The sequence below is a fragment of the Engraulis encrasicolus genome, unplaced genomic scaffold, assembly GCF_034702125.1.
Source record: "Engraulis encrasicolus isolate BLACKSEA-1 unplaced genomic scaffold, IST_EnEncr_1.0 scaffold_52_np1212, whole genome shotgun sequence".
Classification (NCBI taxonomy): Eukaryota; Metazoa; Chordata; class Actinopteri; order Clupeiformes; family Engraulidae; genus Engraulis; species Engraulis encrasicolus.
In genome coordinates, this window is record NW_026945841.1 from 247,467 (window position 1) to 267,991 (window position 20,525).

Consider the following 20,525-nt stretch of genomic DNA (forward strand, 5'->3'; position numbering starts at 1 on the left):
TTCATCAGATATCAAATGCTTTGTACATGTCTCAAATGTTTAGTACATCTCTGCATATGGATATGTACAAATACCCTTCAGTTGACACATTCAGCATACATTCAGCACATTTTCCAAATAAATTGACCTTGCTTATCTAAACGAATTAGACAATTCTCAGTCTAATGGTTGCCCTCTCCAAAACACGTCAGCATTATTTCATTGTGTAAGTCATAATATGCAAAGTGGTCTACGCAATTCCCAAAACAGTCAAGGACATCATATTTTAAGAATTTCATTACATAGTAAATTCATGACAGTGTTCAACAGGTCAGATGGTATTGTAACTTTACTAGTTAGTAGAAAATAATTTTACAACCGTGTATACTACAGTTCCCTCTGTTATTTGGCTAATTTCATGACATTTTTTCAAACGACATTCTGTTTTGAACAATTGCTAGTTGCTTTGGCATTTGTCCATGTTATTTTGAGAATGTTATCTCTGTTTTGAGAAATGAGCCAAACCCATGAGAAACCTGTGATATATGGGCATTACTTTCTGTATATGAATTTACAGTAAAGAAAGTTACTGATAAATGTCCTTGGTAAATTATCTGTGTTGTCAAACTTCAATGGTTTCACTCACTTTTTCATTTTTATACATAGTCGAAATCTGTTAGCTGAACGTAGATAAAACACCTAACCATTTTGACTGGCAGTGCTTACACAATGGCAAAGGGACAATGTATTTTGGGGGTACTGATGATATATGTGGGGAAGAAATTTAGTTTTGACACATGGGTAAACTGTTTTTGGGGTGATATGAGCGAGTGATGAGGATCCATGTAGTTATGCTGAACCATCCAGTTTATTTTGACAGGACTAAATGAATGCAAATGAGCCAAAGCAATTGAGAAGGATCAATGCCATTTTGATGGGACTGACTATTTATATGTGAGACGGTTTATTGCTGATCCAAGAATGAGGTGTTTTGGGAGGTATATGACATTTTGCTAGTTATCTGAACTGAATGTTTGGCCAAATGACCCAATGGTTATAGGAATGTCATCTCAGTTTCAAGAAATGAGCCAAACCAATCGAGAAAAACTGTAATTCAACCATTATCTGGTTGCAGTCATATGATTCGTCAGGATCACATGGGACATTCACACATTCATTGATGACTTATATGAAGAAAATGTGTTGACATGTTTTCAGGACAACCATTACACTGAGAATCAACCAATTGGGATAGATCAGCAAGGTACATTCATTTGAACTTCATTCATACATTCATTTGAAATTCTACTAAATGTAAGCTGATTGTGTTAACTGTAGGATACTTGTACATAGCCATTTGCAAGGATGTACTAAATGATTGAGACATGTACAAAGGCATTTGAAATTTGATGAAAGCAATGATAAATACCATTCTGTTGTGAGGAACTGCAAATTAGTTTTGGGATTTGTCCATGTTTTGAGAATGACATCTCAGTTTCAAGAAATGAGCCAAACCAATGGAGAAAAACTGTAACACACTGTCCGCCAAACTGTGCTATCTGTCTTTATTGCTGATATCTTCATGCAAGTTGCTATTTACCTGTGGTGATTTTGGAGGCTGACAGCCCTTGGGAAGAAGCTGTCTGTCCCTGTTTGTCTTGGCTGTTAGCACTGCAAGGTGTGACCCCCTCACCCCTCACCCCACACACGGCCCCTAACAGCCTCATTACCATAACAACATGAGTGATTAGTGTATTAGGTAAAAGCCGCCGGGTCAAATGACCCCTCTCTGGTACTTCTAGGTAGGCAGAAAAATCCTGGTAGTTCTAGTGTTAACACTACGGTCGATATATTTCTTCCTTCAAACGGTTTTCGTTTGTATTGCATTTGACTTTTGCGGACACTGCTAGGAGAGCAGTGAGTCAGGACCCACGAGGAACTCACGCGCTATAGGATAACTTTTGTACGGACAATTGTTAATCTTTTTACTGGTACCGAAATCAAGGACCTCGCCTAGAGTCCACGGAGACTCGGCTGAGCCTGATTGTCTGTTCCCCAAGAGAGTGGACAGCCGGTATAGTTATTACGCGTGGAACGGACCTACGTGCACCCGCCCTTCTCACTGGACCTTCGCAGGACGGCACCGCAAAGACAATCGGATTACACAACGAAACACCCTTCCTTTCCCCGTTCAACGAAGCAAGACCTTTTTGGACATATTATAACCTCGCGCCGGAACCGCGTGGTATAGCTTGGAGAACAAAAGGACCTCGTGCGCACGAAGACGCACACACCCACCTCGCCCGAGAGATCAAAGGATTTCTCTCTCTTCCTACCAAGGATAACGCAGTAAGCACGGAAATTGGGCAAAGATATTCAGTTAGAACTGTTACATAGCTTTGAGGAGTTGTGTTTAAATATCCACACTTGTAGAGTGTGATATATTTTATTTTGGGTTATTTTGTTCTATCTGTTCTTTCTTTTCTCTCTCTCTTTCTCCCCTCTCATCACCACAAATAGCCACACGCTATTCTTAGTTTACTGTAGTTGCAGGATTGGCATACTTGCACCCACATGTAAATTATCCACTCACAGAGATACACGTACCAGTGTTTTAACCCATAGAGTTATCGAGTTGAGGACGTAAGCTATTGTCGGAAAAGAGCGCCAAACGCTCCCTTTTCCCTCCCCCACACATACTGTAACGCCTTTAGACAAAGGACAGTATTCTCTGATTAGGTTGAATTCTATCTTGAAGATAAGTTCCCGCTTTATCAGCCGAAAGCTTAACGCCCCTCCTCGTATCTCATATTTCGGTCCTGCGCGCTGCGCAGAATCATTTCAGTCATAGTTCATAGAACATACATCCCTCACTCTCTCTCCTCCCACCGCTAGGCACACGCGGTAATAGAGGTGCGTGGCGCTCACAGAAAGCGCTCGCCACTCGCCCCTCCTCTCTCTCTTTCTCTCTCTCGCATAGCGTACACACACACACACACACACACACATAGCGCATCCTCTCATACCCCGTGTATATATTGTATATTTTACCTAAGTTCTTATGCCCTGCAAGTCGCATTGGCTGTATCAGTGTTATGACCGGATGATGCTTTTACAATAAATGTACATTGTGGTGAACTGTGTTTGTCTTATTTGAACAATTTCTACGAAGTCAACCAGAAAAGAATTCACACAAAACCTTCAGATTATTTGTCAATAATGGTCATGATTTTATGAGACGGTCATGAACAGTGTTTTATGCAATCATTAATTAGACAATTGACGATTCCATAAGTACACACCTACACATTATTGATACCCAGCGTGAAGAGTTTAACACACTCTTCATGCATCATTTCTTATACTCTTATTCCTCACATATAGTAATAACACATTACATATTTGGAACTGCATAAGAATTGTATACTTATTAATGTAATTATAATTACATTACTGTACTTCCCTTACATTTAACGTCGTACCCATTAATTGTAGTAGAACCTACATATTTTTGGTGCCCTTGCGTGAGGAAGAATACTCCTCGCGTCCAATAAATGTAGTTTTACCTACATATTTTGGTGCCCGTGTGTGAGGAAGAATAGTCTTCGTAACCATAAATGCAGGTTTTACCTACATATTTTGCTGCCCCTGCGTGAGGAAGAATACTCCTCGCGTCCAATAAATGTAGTTTTACCTACATGATCATCAGTGCTTTCCGGGTGAGGCGTGTGGCGTAAATGTCCTACAGGGAGGGGAGTGGTACTCCAATGATCTTCTTTGCTGTGTTCACAACACGCTGGAGTGTCTTCCTGTTTTTCTCCGTGCAGCTTCCTCCCCACACTGTAATGCAGCTGGACACGATGCTCTCTATGGTTCCTCTGTAGAATGTTGTCATGATGGAGGGTGTAGCACTTGCCTTCTTTAGTTTGCGCAAGAAGTAGAAACGCTGATGGGCCTTCTTCGCCAGTGATGTAGTGTTGGTGGTACGTACAACCTAACATGTGCCCTATAAGGGCAAAGTGCAGACAGTATTTTGTCAAACATAAGTTTGAACTGAAAGGGGTCTTCATTACAACTCCTTGGTCTTATGACAAAGCATTATGGTCCAAATGCGTTCCATTGTAGAGATATTGCTAAGTCAAATTTGCAGTAACTACAATATCGAACCTAATACCAAGGCTTTGAAGGCATTGTTCTTAGCGTCAATGCTAGCGTAGTTACTGCACTTTGTCTTTGTAGGGCAGAGTTGCCCACATATACAGATGAGGCAGACAGAAGTGTAAGACAGCCACTTAGGCCACAGCTGCCAAGTTGTAGAAGGAGAAGTAGAAGTACTTGTGTGATTACCACACTAGTATTATGATATAACCAAACTGAAACCTTATACTTGTAATATCATACCACTAGTGTTGTAATTACATATCCAGGAGTACCTCTACTCCTACTTTATTTAACTCTGGCCCTGATAGATAGTACAAATGTCTGTTCCATCTAATAACAGTACCCTACATGCTAATATCCACCTTAGCAGGTGGAAATAATTAAAATACAAATGAAATGTACACGAAATGTCAACTAGTCATCCATCAGTCCATCCAGTCAGTCCATCATTAGAGCAATTTGTAGTGGATTAGACCACTACAATAGAAAGTCTCCTGAAACATACACGCCTACAGTACAGTATATTAACAAAAGTATTCACTATCCTGCCTTCACTCACATACTGTAGCCTACATAGCAGCATCATTTTCACCATCACACACACACACACACACACACACACAGACACAGACACACACACACACACACACACACACACACACACACACACACACACACACACACACACACACACACACACACACACACACACACACACACACACACACACACACACACACACGTTAAACACTGACCTAGTGTCTCTCTGTATAATAACTTACAGTGCACCAGCATGCAGTACACCATGAAATACCAGTCAGAAGCCACAGGGTGTCACTGTTTTACTACATTCTCATCTAAACAGTCAGCTGAGGTTAACCGGGGACAAACACAAGAGCTAATCCTAAAATATAGAAGCGGGTGTCTCAGATGGCACAAAGGCTGTGCCTGTATCCCATAGGCCAGTTAGATGTGTCCATCAAGCAGTGTGAGAATCTGATTGGTCAGGTTGGAATACCTGTCAATCTGCGTCTCAGTCTTATTGGTCAGACTGGGAGACACAGCACTGTTTCCACGCCTACGCCTCTCTTCAGCCCAGTAACAGGCACACAGAGCTCAGAGGAAACCTACAGTGCAGGATGGATAGATGCCTCTCCTCTCCTCTCTTCTCTTCCTTCTCTCCACCCCTCTCCTCTCCTTCCCTCTCTTCCCTTCCCTCCCATCCTCTCCTATCCTCTCCTCTCATCCCTCTCTCCTCTCCTCTCTCTATCTCTCCTCTCCACCCCTCTCCTCTCCTTCCCTCTCTTCCCTTCCCTCCTCTCCTCTCCTCTCCTCTCCTCTTCTGTCCCCTCTCTCCATTTCTCTCCACCCCTCTTCTCTCTTCTGTTCCCTCTATCCTCTCCTCTCTGCTCCTCTCCTATCCTCTCCTCTATTCTGTTCCCTCTCTCTGTCCCCTCCACTCCTGTCCTCTCCTCTCTTCTCGTCCTTCTTTCCACCCCTCTCCTCTCCTCTCCTCTCCTACCTCTCCTCTCCTCTCCTCTCCTCTCCTCTCCTCTCCTCTCCTCACCTCTCCTCTCCTCTCCTCTCCTCTCCTCTCCTCTCCTCTCCTCTCCTCTCCCCTCTCTCTCCTCTCCTCTCCCCTCCTCCTCCTCTCCTCTCCTCTCCTCTCCTCTCCTCTCCTCTCCTTTCCTCTCCCCTTCTCTCCTCTCCTCTCCTCTCCTTTCCTCTCCCCTCCTCTCCTCTCCTCTCCCCTCCTCTCCTCTCCTCTCCTCTCCTCTCCTCTTCTCTCCTCTCCTTTCCTCTCCCCTCCTCTCCTCTAGTCCCCCCTCCTCTCTTTCTCCACTCCTCTCCTCCTCTCCTCTCCTCTCCTCTCCTCTCCTCTCCTTTCCTCTCCTCTCATCTCCCCTCTCCTCTCCTATCCTCTCCTCTCCTCTCCTCTCCTCTCCTCTCCTCTCCTCTCCTCTCCTCTCCTCTCCTCTTCTGTCCCCTCTCTCCATTTCTCTCCACCCCTCTTATCTCTTCTGTTCCCTCTATCCTCTCCTCTCTGCTCCTCTCCTATCCTCTCCTCTATTCTGTTCCCTCTCTCTGTCCCCTCCACTCCTGTCCTCTCCTCTCTTCTCGTCCTTCTTTCCACCCCTCTCCTCTCCTCTCCTCTCCTACCTCTCCTCTCCTCTCTCCTCATCCTCTCTCCTCTCCTCTCCCTTTCCTCTCCTCTCCTCTCCTCTCCTTTCCTCTCCTCTCCTCTCCTCTCCTCTCCTCTCCTCTCCTCTCCTCTCCTCACCTCTCTCCTCTCCTCTCCTCTCCTCTCCTCTCTCCTCTCTCCTCTCCTCTCCTCTCCTCTCCTACCTCTCCTCTCCTCTCCTCCTCTCCTCTCCTCTCCCTCCTCTCCTCTCCTCTCCTCTCCTCTCCTTTCCTCTCCTCTCCTCTCCTCTCCTCTCCTCTCCTCTCCTCTCCTCTCCTTTCCTCTCCTCTCCTCTCCTCTCCTCTCCTCTCCTTTTCCATCACCCCCTCTCCTCTCCTCTCCTCTCCCCTCCCTCCTCCTCTCCTCTCCTCTCCTCTCCTCTCCTCTCCTCTCCTTTCCTCTCCCCTCCTCTCCTCTCCTCTCCCCTCCTCTCCTCTCCTCTCTCCTCTCCTCTCCTCTCCTCTCCTCTCCTCTCCTCTCCTCTCCTTTCCTCTCCTCTCCTCTCCTCTCCTCTCCTCTCCTTTCCTCTCCTCTCCTCTCCTCTCCTCTCCTCTCCTCTCCTCTCCTATCCTCTCCTCTCCTCTCCTCTCCTCTCCTCTCCTCTTCTGTCCCCTCTCTCCATTTCTCTCCACCCCTCTTCTCTCTTCTGTTCCCTCTATCCTCTCCTCTCTGCTCCTCTCCTATCCTCTCCTCTATTCTGTTCCCTCTCTCCTCTCCTCTCCTCTCTCCTCTCTTCTGTTCCCTCTCTCTTCTCCTCTCCTCTCAATCTGCCTCCAGTATATCCTCCCATCATCTCTCCTCTCTTCTCCTCTCCTCTCCTCTCTTCTGTTCCCTCTCTCCTCTCCTCTCCCATGTTCTCTTCTGTTCCCTCCCCCTTTTGCCTCTCCTCTGTTCTTTTTCCTTTATTCTCTCCTCCCCTCCTCTCTTCTCTCTCCTCTCATCTGCTCTGCTCTCCTTTCCTCTCCTCTCGGCTTGTCTCCTCTCCTCTTTTTTGTTCTCTCCTCCTCTCCTCTCCTCTCCTCTCCTCTCCTCTCCTCTCCTCTCCTCTCTCCTTCTTTCCTTTCCTATACTCCCAGTCTCCGTCCAGAGGGGAGGTACTGGAATTCACTGTTCAAGTGAATGTTGGCTATCATCTAGGATAGAGTTTCTGAATCTTTTTCAGACCAAGGACCACCTTGTCCCCCCAAAGGGTTCAGGGACCTCTTGTCAACTGAATAGACAGTTGATGGGTGCTAATTTGACACAGCTAATTTCGATGCAGATTACTTACTTTTTATTCACATTACAATCTTATGTGGTAAAAATGTGACTTCAGCTATGTCAAGCTTTGTAATAATGTTACAAATATAGCCTACTGCTAGCTTGTCTTGGAAAAGTATAAATCCCCTTGAGCTCTGTCGTGGACCACCAGTGGTCCCCGGACCACACTTTGAGAGTCACGTATCTACGATAGCCATCGCTATCAGCTGTAGTTTTCTTGCAGGGAAGAAGATGCTGCTAATAGCACATGCTTTGGTGTTGGACATTATAATGTGAAGGTAACTGTAGAGTCAGACCAGTATCCCAAAGGTCGCCAGTTGGACTCCTAACCCGCCAGGTTGGTAGGGGGAGTAAATAACCGAACATGAATGAGGTATCCTGGCACCATCCCGCCGCACTGCTGCCCTCCGGGATACCCCCTTGCACGGGTGAGGCATAAATGCAATTTCGTTGTATGCTTTTTTGCACTACATCCACTACATTTTGAGATGCACTGCCTTTTTTGAGACACACAGGTTTGCAAGAACACCCGTTCGTGCACACACACACACACACACACACACACACACACACACACACACACACACACACACACACACACACACACACACACACACACACGCCGAGGGGAATTACAGTAAGATCCAACTTTAAACAACTCAGCAACAAAACACACAGCATATGTTGGAGTGGAAAACTCAAACATATTCAGTTCATACACATATGCACATCAGCATTATGCACCTAACATTTACTATAGGTCAGCTGTTTTGATCTGTCTCCCATACTGCCCTACAAAGCAAAAAGGCAGTAACTGCGCAGAGCTCAAAACTGAATAAGTTGACTTTAAAATGATACTGCAATCCAGTATAAGTGGTTTTTGGAAGATTATTGACATGTGACAGTTTTGTTACTTTATATTACCACCTTTTTTTTAAACTTTTGACTTTGAAATATATGACATTAAAGTCATAGTAGCTCATTTTAAACAGCAATGCAGTTACTGCCTTTTTGCTTTGTAGGGCAGCATAAGAGTAAGAGTATGCACATCCCATCTCGCTGAGGCCAGGTGCAAGACAAAGGCGTATATGACGTTTTGGGTCGAAACATTGTATGACCCGAACAAATTGAAGACCCTGTTGGGTCGAAACGTTGTATGACCTGAATAAATGTTCAAAGCGGAGCTACAGTGTGCAGACTTCTACTTTTTCTACTTGTTTTGTCTCCCTCACAGTGTGTGTGTGTGTGTGTGTGTGTGTGTGTGTGTGTGTGTGTGTGTGTGTGTGTGTGTGTGTGTGTGTGTGTGTGTGTGTGTGTGTGTGTGTGTGTGTGTGTGTGTGTGTGTGTGTGTGTGTGTGTGTGTGAGTGTGTGTGTGCGTGTGTGCGTGTGTGCGTGTGTGAGTGTGTGTGTATCAGAGAGAGCGAGAGCTGATGTACTATACATACACATATGCACCTCAGCATTAGACACTTAACACTTCAGTGACATAGGCTACATGCTCCTCCATCTGACAACAATAACATCTTAGTTTTATATAAGCCTTGGCTACGAAGAGTCATATAGATAACCAGTGCTCTCCCCCATCCTCCTCCATGAATGAGGTACCCTGAGCATGGTACCGTCCCACCGCACTGCTCCCCATGGGGCGCCACTGAGGGCTGCCCCCTTGCACGGGTGAGGCATAAATGCAATTTCGTTGTGTGCAGTGTGCAGTGTTCACTTGTGTGCTGTGGAGTGCTGTGTCACAATGACAATGGGAGTTGGAGTTTCCCAATGGGCTTTCACTTTCAGATGCACAGCGTCTTATTCCCCATTGTCAAAACAAAACTGAAAAAGCTGTTTAGACGTAAGTTGAAACATCTTAAAAGTGAATTCAGTTTGTCTGGATATTCGCAATTCTTGTGACTTCATTTGTTGCCATAGAGATGAGGAAAAAGTCAGATGAACACAGAAACAATCAGTCAACAACAACATCAATTTAAGACACAATACTGTATCAACCAACTTAAGACACAAATTAACCAATTTATTTTATTATAATATTAAAGTTGGTTTCTGTGATGGATCTTATTAACATACAATGTGTGACAGCATGGCAGAATACATGAGTACATTGTCAACATAAACACAAATATAGCATTTAATTGCATATAAATGTTTACATCAAAACAAGAGACGCCGAACACAACCAACCCAGCCCCAGCAACCAGTTTTTGGCGATAGAATACAAAAATATAAGATGACATCAAAATAGAACACTTTTACAGTTTGAAGTAACACATATGGCATTGTACGTCAGTGAAGGGTTTAGATGGAAATAAGGGGTACTAAGATCAACCAACCCCGTCCCAGCCACCAGTTTTATTTAACATTGCATTGGATAAGATAGCATCTTACAATATATATATTTCATTTGTGTTGTTTTTTCAAAGGGAGATACCGCACCTTTTCTCTTGATGCCAGGTGGGTGCGTAGGTTCCAACAGGTGAACTATAGGATCAAGTAAGGGGAACTCACACACCTAAGTTGAACAAGTTCCCCTTACTTGATCCTATTTGTGTTGGTTTGAAATAATTGCTTCCAACAAACCAACAGACAACTGATCTTAATGTAACAAACCAACAGACAACTGATCTTAATGTAACAAAGCAACAGACAACTGATCTTAATGTAACAAACCAACAGACACTAATCTTAATGTAACAAACCAACAGACAACTGATCTTAATGTAACAAACCAACAGACAACTGATCTTAATGTAACAAAGCAACAGACAACTGATCTTAATGTAACAAACCAACAGACAACCCAAAATCAATATACTCCCTATTGATGAGAGAGTATGAGGGAATGTTACTACCCATATGGGATGGATAAAATCATGTCAGTGAAAATAAATGTAATTTTTTTGTACATTTGAGTATCCTTACAGATGTCATATAAAGTTCATCCTTAAGCAGAGCATACGACTTTTTGCCAGATTTTGCCACGATTTGTCACTCGCACGACTTCTTGGGACAATTTCTTGCTCAATCGGATGTCAACCATGAGTATCGCATCGTGTAGTGCAGTGGTTCTTAAAAAAAAAAATCTTAACGCACCCTCATACCTGTGCCCAAGACAAGCCCTGCACCCCAACCCAAACACGTTCTACACGTGTATACTCACTAATAAATGATTAAAGTGATTAATTTCAATGATTCTTGCTGGAGACATTAATCAATACCTTAACATGTTTTAATTTGGTTTTGATTTTGCCTAATTATAATGTTCACAAGCTGAATTTTGGTGTACTGTACATGTAGTGTACATGGGGTAACGACAAGCAATTTCACCTCACAACTGTGCAACTCCCAACCTGCCAGATAGAAGGAGTAACTAATCAGTGCTCTTCCCCATCCTCTTCCATGACTCAGGTACCCTGGCTCCTGGCTACCTCCCTTGCATGGATGAGGCATCACTTCACATTTGATTTCATATGAAAAACATGGATGGTCGTGATGATTTGAGGATTTATTATGATATTCAGTATTTCAGTCACTTTTTCATTTCAATAATATATTTTATGATTCATAGTTTATATTTGGCTTAATCTTCTATCCAACAAAATCTACAAATTGAGAGAAGATAAAGAGTTTCATAAAATAGCCTGTTCTGTCAGGGCCAAAACTTTGCAATACTCCTCTCCACCAGGGGGCAGACATGCTACAAGGGCTTACTTATTATACGTATACTTTTTTTCCTGAGGTTTTTTCTCATATGGGTAGTATTATGCTAGCGGTACAAAGCTAACATAACATGTCATCTAGCCTTTTCTATTTAACCACAATGTCACTCCCTTACATGCAATTATGATGATTACACATGCAAGAACACCAGACACACCAAGTGTGGCAACAGCAGCTCCAAATGCAGCCCCAGCAAACACTCCAACAATAGCACATCCTACAGTCTTATTAAATGCACTAAGAGCTGCACAGACACTCAGAATGAGGATGGTCAAAACAAGAATCACTACAACAGAAGCTGCAAAAGCAGCAGCACATAATTTGTCATCAGCACCATGAATATACGCCCTAACAATTACAGGCCCTCCTGCTCCAACACCAGCTCCACCAATAATTGCACAACGTGCACAAAAATAAACATCATGATCCTTATCAACATCAAACACTTCAAAAGCAGCTCCAGTAGTACCAGCTGCTGCAAAAATTGCAGCTGCAGCTTTAGCAGCAGCTTCAGCACTAATGCCAACCACAGCTATAAGATCCGGAGTATATAGTTCACCAACAAATACACCTATAGCTGCACCAAGACAACCAGCTGCAACACAAACTCGAGCAAGACCTATTTTAACCGTATCTCCACCTCCAAAACATGCAAATACACCAACAAAACCAAAACCAAGCATAAAATATACGAGTATGATCATAAATACGATTTTTAATAAAATACGAGCGAAATCTCCAACAATAACTTTAGATCCAGCACGATTTACTATTCCAAAACCAGTTCCAATTCCCACTCCTTCTACAGCTCCAACAGCCATAGCCCCAACAGCAGCAACAGCTTTAGCAACAGCTCGGTTACCAGCAGCACCAGCAACAGCTCCACCAATAGATCCTGCAACAGCCACCAGAACTCCTCCTGCTGTGCCTCCACTGGCAGCTCCAATACCACATCCAATACCAACTGCTGTAGCAATTGGATACAGATACTTGTCTTTCCAGTCTTTGACTTTGATGCAGTAGCTTCCTCCATTTCTCAGCACCATTGTGTTGATCTTCTCGAGCAGCTCTCTGACCTGAGAGGGATCCTCGTCTCTGTTGTTGAAGACTTGGTATTCTACACCATAGGGAAGTGGATTTTGACTAATGAATTGCTCAATGGTGACCCCAACTGGAAGTTTATCTCCATGGGTGAACAGGACGATGGTGTAACGTGAAGCCTTTTCCCCAAACATCCGTTGAACACTTTTCAACTGTCGGTCCACATCAGTAAATCTCTTCAGTGGAATCACAAGTAGGAATGCATGAGGCCCAGGTACACAGCATGAGATGCATTTAGACATCTCACTGGTATTTGGCCATATGCTCCCTGGAGTATCCACCACGGACACTGGTGTACCTTCAAACTCTCCTCTTTCCGCTTGGCAGGTTAAGGTTTCAGATTCCCTGGATCACCCGATTGCGAATGCCCTTTTCCCTAAGATCGTGTTTCCTGTTGAACTCTTTCCAGATCCAGTGTTACCAAAAAGCACAATCCTTAATACCGCTGGCTCTGTTGGAATATCAACAACATAATTACAAAATTATTTTTTTTATACATTAAGCATTTTCCAATTAAGTATTTTCTCATTCTCTAAACATATCTATTTCCATAAAGGACCACAAAGACTTAGTTGTCTTCTTTTAATTGCACAGACAGAAGAGTGGAGAATATTACAATGCAAAAATAGAAATAATGTGGCTGTTCTGGTCAGACCTGTTTTTAAGGTATGATCTTACAGGTAATGATTGGGAGATATGTGGCCAGCAGCACTTGTGTCACACAATGGTATTCTTTTGAGAAACTGGAATGCCTATTCTGGTATTTCAAAATCAACCTGTCTCTCCACTATCACCCAATATAAGAAACATTCATTGCCATAAAGGACAAGAGACACATAACAGAAAACTGTGGGACAGTAAAATAATATGAAATCTCCTGATGGAGAATATTTGAATGAAAGGCCAAACATATATTAGTTGTGCTGGTTGAAGCTGTGTGCTTTGAGGACATAGGTTTTACATAATCCCAGTCCAGAAAGGCTTATGGAATTTAATATGTTACGTTATGTTATGTTAAATGTTCTCAGAGTAGAAACACTGTATAAATACACAGAATGAAGCTGAGTTTTAATGTAGGCTACTTACTTCCGTCTTTGCATGTCTCTGCAGGTAGTTGATGATGTGTGCTGCCACTGCTCCAGTCCTGTTGAGTAGTTTGATTTGTATTTTGTCTTTGTCATAAGGATCTTAGTCTCCTCCCTCAGTTACATGTCATCAGCGTGTGGAATGTCGATGTCATTTCCTCTTGCCTTTGTTGTCCTACTTGTCACAAATAGTTTCTTTTTTCGCTGCCTTCCACGGCAACTTTATCATGGTCTTATGCCACATTCCCCTACTAGATGGGTTATCTCTGACCTCCTACTGGCTGAAACGCATTGGAACGCTTGTTGAAGCGGAATGTTTAAGTTGCGAGCTGGGGCCAAATCGAAGTAAACCAACTTCGTCCCATTGAAAATCGTGACGTCATCGCAGCAATGGCAGCGCACAGTAATAGGTTATGTTGCACATCACGTGAACTTTTCTCAAGTGTAGTTACCTATATTGGCATTGCCTCTTTCAAAGATGATATGCGGCTAAATGGAAAAAAATGGTGTTATTCACACCTCACTGTTTACATTGCTGTCATCTTTGAGAAGTGGATATGCATTTCTGTCCCTCCATGTTTGTAGTTTGTTTGACCTGCTGGTTGGAACGCTTTCAAGTGGGAGGTAGCTTCTACTGCTGCGGAATGCAGCATAACTAGCACTAATCATGTCTGGTGTACATGAGGTCAAGACACTGGAGATGATAACTTGCAGAGATAACAATACAGCAACTTGATGAAGTATATACAGCTCTGGCAAAAATTGAGAGACCACTTCTGAAATTTTCTTTTTTTCTGAGTTTGCTATGGATAGGTGTGTGTTTGAGTAAAACAAATATTGTTATTTCATTCTATAAACTTTTCTTCACATTTCGAAAGAAAATATTGTCATTTACAGTATGTCACGTAAGTGAGTACACTCCTCACATGTTTTGCAGATTTGTGAGTATATCTTTTCATAGGAGAGCATTAAAGAAATGTCCTTTTGACACAATGATTGGTGACCTTTTAACAACATATATAACTGCTTAAATGTCTTGTTCACTCCGAAAAAATCGAAATACAGCCATTAATGTTTGAACATTGCCCACAAAAGTGAGTACACCCCAGATTAGAATCCGGTAGATAAGAAGTCGTGTTGGCTCGAATCGCCTTGAAATGAAAAGGGATTAAAAGGGAAGTCATCGGTGTGAGTTTCAACCTTTTTTTTACATTGAACTTTTACATTGTGAGTCTGCACCGGGCTTACATTGATTGGTGTGAGATTTGAATGCAATCCTATGGAGAGTATCATGATTTGCTTCAGTAGCCACAGTGCATGTTGACATGCATGTTTCCTCCAGGAGTAATTCAGATTACCAATGTTGACAGCATTCATGCATCCCCAAACCATGCAAGTCCCACTACCATGCTTGAATATCGAGAGGATAAACTTTTTTTTGTAAAACTCACTTGTTTACCAACACACATGCTTGACACCATTTAAAGCAAATTTGTCCACTGAGTAACGCAGGTGGTTGTTCAGTGTCCCTTTGACGCTACAGTATTCACCTGAAGAGCTAAAAAAAAACACAACACACAATTTGAGAGCGTTTTTATTTTTTAAAAATCTCGTCTGGGGGAGACCCCCCTTGGCTTGGTTACAGAATTATTTTATGAGTCAATATTTTTTGGCACAAATGGTGCACCCTCGGTTAGGTTTTAAAAGTGGTTGGAAAGATTAGACCTAATTAATTATTTGTGATTGGCAATGCAGATCATGATTTTGGTGGTAGGGTCAAAAAACCTGATTGGACCATACTCTCATGTGAAATATAGGCCATAACATTCAATTGGCCTACTTCATGAGAAATTATGAGCCTATTGAATTGACTATTATTTGCCCAGGTCTTTCTTCATGGATTTTCTAACAATGAACTGTAGGGATAGGTCATAATAACTAGATTGCATTTCCTCACAGCAAATGCTGGTGTAGCCTATACTTGCTCATTATACATTTGTTGCCCTTCATGTATGTGTTGCCCTGCATAGCCTACACAACACTGTCTAGGTAGCGGTAGACTAATTTCCTGTTTGTTCCATTAGGTTTACATGGATTCTGTGGCATTATGTTAGCCTAGTAAATCAGCGCCACCCATTACACATCCAGTCTCACATTTAGGCTGGTTTATCATGCTAACATTATGTTGTAATGGTAGGCTATGTGACAACGACTGAAGTGCCATCCAAAAATGGTCGTCTGGCCCATCCGAAACAGAAATTCTGGCGCTGTGGCTGCCCTGTCAGGCGCCCCCCTTAAAAAAAAAGGCCTAGGGCCCCTGAAATCCTAGAAACGGGCCTTACCTCCGCTCCCGTACCACCAGGCTGATAAAGAGCTTCATACACCAATCAATCAGGATGCTGAACACTTAACCCGCCCTCCCATCACTGATAGCCCCCCTCAACACTGTATTGTGATTGCACATTCTACTTGCACTAACTCTAAATGCACGCACAAACACACACACAGAGAGACTTGACTATTTGTATATGGTTGGCATATAACCTATGTGTATGTGATTCAGACATCCCTATATGCATAACGGTATAGAGGCATATACACACACAGGAACATGAATATGAACAAAAATGGGACATCATGGTACACATGGTACAGTATGAGTGTGAGGAGTGTGAGATCAGGATTGTGTGTGTGTGTGTGTGTGTGTGTGTGTGTGTGTGTGTGTGTGTGTGTGTGTGTGTGTGTGTGTGTGTGTGTGTGTGTGTGTGTGTGTGTGTGTGTGTGTGTGTGCATGAGAGAGACTGATGGATAGAAAGAGAGCGAGAGAGAGAGAGAGAGAGAGAGAGAGAGAGAGAGAGAGAGAGAGAGAGAGAGAAATTCATGTAGATTGCTCGGTGTGAGTGGAGAGGTGTGTGTGTGTGTGTGTGTGTGTGTGTGTGTGTGTGTGTGTGTGTGTGTGTGTGTGTGTGTGTGTGTGTGTGTGTGTGTGTGTGTGTGTGTGTGTGTGTGTGTGTTCAATTGCACATAAGAGCTGGCTGTGCCCACGCAGCCTAGGATTGGTGTGCACACACACACACACACTCTCTCTCTCACTCTCTCTCTCTCTCTCTCTCTCTCTCTCTCTCTCTCTCTCTCTCTCTCCTCTCTCTCTAGAACTCTGCTAAGCAGAAGCACTGCCGCCTCTCAAAATATACTGTGGGCTTCAATGTGCGCCTGTGTGTGTGTGTGTGTGTGTGTGTGTGTGTGTGTGTGTGTGTGTGTGTGTGTGTGTGTGTGTGTGTGTGTGTGTGTGTGTGTGTACCAACCCCATTCTCCATCACTCACCATTCCCCCCCCCTCTCTCTCTGTCCATCTCTTCTTGTACTCCGCCTACACCCCCAATTCATTCGTTCTTATTCTATCTTACTCTCTTTGTTACCTTTCTTTCTCCTTTTATTCAATCTCTCTCTCTCTCCCTCTCTTCCTCTCTCTCTCTCTCTCTCTCTCTCTCTCTCTCTCTCTCTCTCTCTCTCTCCTCCTCTATCCCCCTCTCTCTTATTCTTTCCGTCTCTCGGTATGTCCATCTCTCTGTTGCTACCTCTATCCATCTCTCTCTGTCCATCTATCCATCTCTTCATCATCTCTCCATCTCTGTTGCTCCTGTCTTTCACACATCCTCCCCTCTCCTCCTTCTCCACCTTTCCTTCATCTCTCTACGGCCTGTCATCCCCACCTCCACCACCCTCTCTCTCTCTCTCTCTCTCAGTCTCTCTCTGTCCATCTCTGCTGTGCCTCTGCCACCACCTCTGCCACATCTCTGTCAGACCTCCACCCCATTTCTTCATCTCTCTCTCTCTCTCTCTCTCTCTCTCTCTCTCTCTCTCTCTCTCTCTCTCTCTCTCTCTCTCTTCCATCCCTCTCCCTCCTCCCCCTCTCTGGCGCCCTCTCGTGGTTCCCATGGCCCCTGCAGCTTTCTTCCTCTTCTTCTTGTGCCAATGATGTCATTCTGTTTTGGCCGTGAAAAGGAGAGGGAGGGGACCCAAAGCGATTCCAAACGGCTGCACCCTCCCCCTCAGCCAATGGCCAGCAGGCACACACTCCCTCCCAGCCAATAGGCGAGCAGCCGCACTCGGGGTTTGTCGCGTGGGCGGTTACAGCCCTTCCCTTTCGCGTGCCTGCCGCTCCTCGGCAATCGGCTCGCGCCTGGGAACACTGCAGCAGCCAGCGGGGACACGCGCTGAGAAATAACGGATTCATAACGGCGCCGAATCCCCGAAGGAGGAGAGGAGAGGAGAGACAGAGAGGTAAGCAAACATCTTCCAACTGCTCCCTAGGATGTGATTAGTAAACTGTTTGTTTTGTTGTTGGTTCTGGCCAGCAGTGGGGTTTTCTAACAGCTGACAGTCTCCAGTCGGTGAATGTTCAGCTCAGCTGTGGTGGAAAAGTAGGTGGTGGCTTGAAAATCTGTGGGGACTTTACAATGGCGAAGTGTTCGGGTAGAGGCCTACTATTTTTGCATTGTATATGTGGAAAAGTGGTCGGAGACAAGCTATGTTCAAAAGTGGTGGGCTATGGACATGTTCCCACCATCCACACCTAAAATGACACCCATGGTGGCAGCTCTCTCGGGGCTGGGGGGTGGCCAGATAGACTGGTGTGTAGTGTAGTTTTGGACAGCATAATAACTTGACAGAAGAGCTGTGCGCATTTCGGGCACTGTGTGCGTAATTATATGGCTTTACGCACTGAAACGCGAACACTGAAGTGAACATCACAAGTGTACCATTTGAGATCCAGCAACAGTTTTGCGTTGATTTTGGCATCTTCGCAGCAGCGCTCCCCTGGCACTGTTTTTGTTTTGGTGGAAAATGTGGCGGTATGCGGCCCAAAGTTTATTAATGAAAAAAGCAGCGAAAACACCACCAGCACCTGTGAGGCGGCAGAGGGAGAGAGAGAGAGAGAGAGAGAGAGAGAGAGAGAGAGAGAGAGAGAGAGAGAGAGAGAGAGAGAGAGAGAGAGAGAGAGAGAGAGAGAGAGAGAGAGGTCTGTGTTGATGTAATGGGGACTGCTATCCGTGTGTGCGTCTACAGGGAGCGGTTTCCGTTGAGAAGAGCCAAGACACATTGACTCGTATGTCAGTATTCATGATGAAGTAGGCTAAAGCCTCATACCAGCGCACTGTGATTTAGACGCAGTGGCTTACACGTCGGCTAATTACACCCAATTTCTATGAAAGTTTCATTGCGCAGGTTGCAATGAATTATTGTCATCTTTACGCACCGTTTATTTTATTTTTTATTTAACCCTTGTTTAGCCAGGACAATTCCCACTGAGCTGCAATGGCTGTTCTTCCAGGGAGTCCTGGCAAAGAGTGGCTGGCAGTAAGTTAAAAGTTAAAGGGACGACAAAAGTAACAAGACACTACAGACAAATGTGAACCTCCTGCAGGCGCTCCGACTGTTGTTGGGTCGGTTCGGCCTCTTCCGCTCTACTGCGGCAGCTCCAGGCGAAAGTAAATATTTGTAACTTTGCTCAACTCAACTCAAAACAACTTCTGGTCCGAGTCACGGCGACCGACCGAGGCATTCGGTAGCAGTGTATTTCAAAAGTATTTAATTAGGCAAATGTATGGCAGTAGCTTGCCTTCTTTTTGCTGTAACACAGTAATGTAAGGCATTACAGGGCAAAAATCTGTTGTAATATTTACTTAGTGGCAGTGCTAAGTAACTTGAGTTACAATGCATTGCAATGACCTGGGTTGTAATGGTGTTTACTGCAGGTGGATCAGAGAGAAGCTATTCCTGAACATGGTAGTTTTTATTCTGCATGCTGCCAAAACACCCCCTGGACGGGAGGTGAAAAAGTCATGACTGATGATCTTGATTTACAGTGTAAATTGCCAGATTCATATTTAGGCCTGCACAGTTATCTTGCCTAAAGTAACTAAGGTAATGCAAAAGTAGTGTAATGCCTTACATTTGAAATATAGTACCATTGTAATGAAAGGTATTTCTTTAAAAAGACGGTAACATGTAACAGTTTTTGAGTAACTTGCCAGCCAGCAGCCAGCCCCCCTGTCCTGTGGAATGCTCCAGTTTTATGTCGGTCAAGGTGGCCTTCTTAACTTGACGCCGGTGTCATAAGAATGTCATTACAGTGTCATAATAGTGTCATGACACAGTCATAGATAAGTCCTAACCATTATGTCCATGTCATAATGGCAAGGTTATGGCAAAGACAACTTGTGTCATAATGACATAATGACATAATGTTTATGACACATGAACATAACTGTGTCATGACTATTATCATGTGTCATGACACTGTAATGACATGCTTATGACACTGGCGTCAAGTAAAGTGTTATCCAGTGAACTAGTCCTGCTCCTCTCCTTGTGCAGTAACTTGCCCCTCACTGTTCAGCAGCCAGCTCCCCTGTGCTGTGGAATGCTCCAGTTTTATGTCGGTCAAGGTGGCCTACAGCGAACTAGTCCCGCTCCTCTCCTCTCCTCTCCTCTCCTCTCCTCTCCCCTCCTCTCCTCCCCTCCCCTCTCCTCTCCTCTCCTCTCCCCTCCTCTTCTTCCCTCCCCTTCCCCTCCTCCTCTCCTCTCCTCTCCTCTCCGCTCCTCTCCTCTCCTCTCCTCTCCTCTCCGCTCCTCCCCTCCCCCTCTCCTCTCCTCTCCTCTCCTCTCCTCTCCCCTCCTCTCCTCCCCTCTCCTCTCCTCTCCTCTCCTCTCGCAGGAAGACATCGGGATAGGGTTCTAATCTGGAACTTCATCTTCAGAACGGATTAAACTGTATTTTGGTCTTTTATAGTGCAACTTAATTTGAAAGGATAGTTTGAGAGGTGGACAGGAAGTGAATGGGGAGAGAGACGAGTAGGGGACGGCAAATGACCCGGATCGGGAATCGAACCCGGATCGGCCGCATGGCAGACGAGTGTCCTACCGGACGGCAGGGCCAATGCCTTGTATTTGAAATATAGTAATATTGTAATGAAAGGGATTATTTTGAAAAAGACGGTAACATGTAATCAGTTTTTGAGTAA

At 44.2% G+C, this 20,525-nt stretch overlaps 1 protein-coding gene across 1 annotated transcript in view; it reads left to right on the plus strand.

Moving 5' to 3' along the window:
* Positions 1-17,663: 17,663 nt before the first annotated feature.
* The window catches only part of LOC134444374 (rho-related GTP-binding protein RhoA-C-like), a 31,812-nt gene continuing 28,950 nt past the window's right edge, over positions 17,664-20,525 (plus strand). Inside the window, exon 1 of the mRNA XM_063193710.1 lies at positions 17,664-17,781. The gene's annotated coding sequence lies outside the window, so the exon portion shown is untranslated. The remainder of the gene's footprint in view (positions 17,782-20,525) is intronic.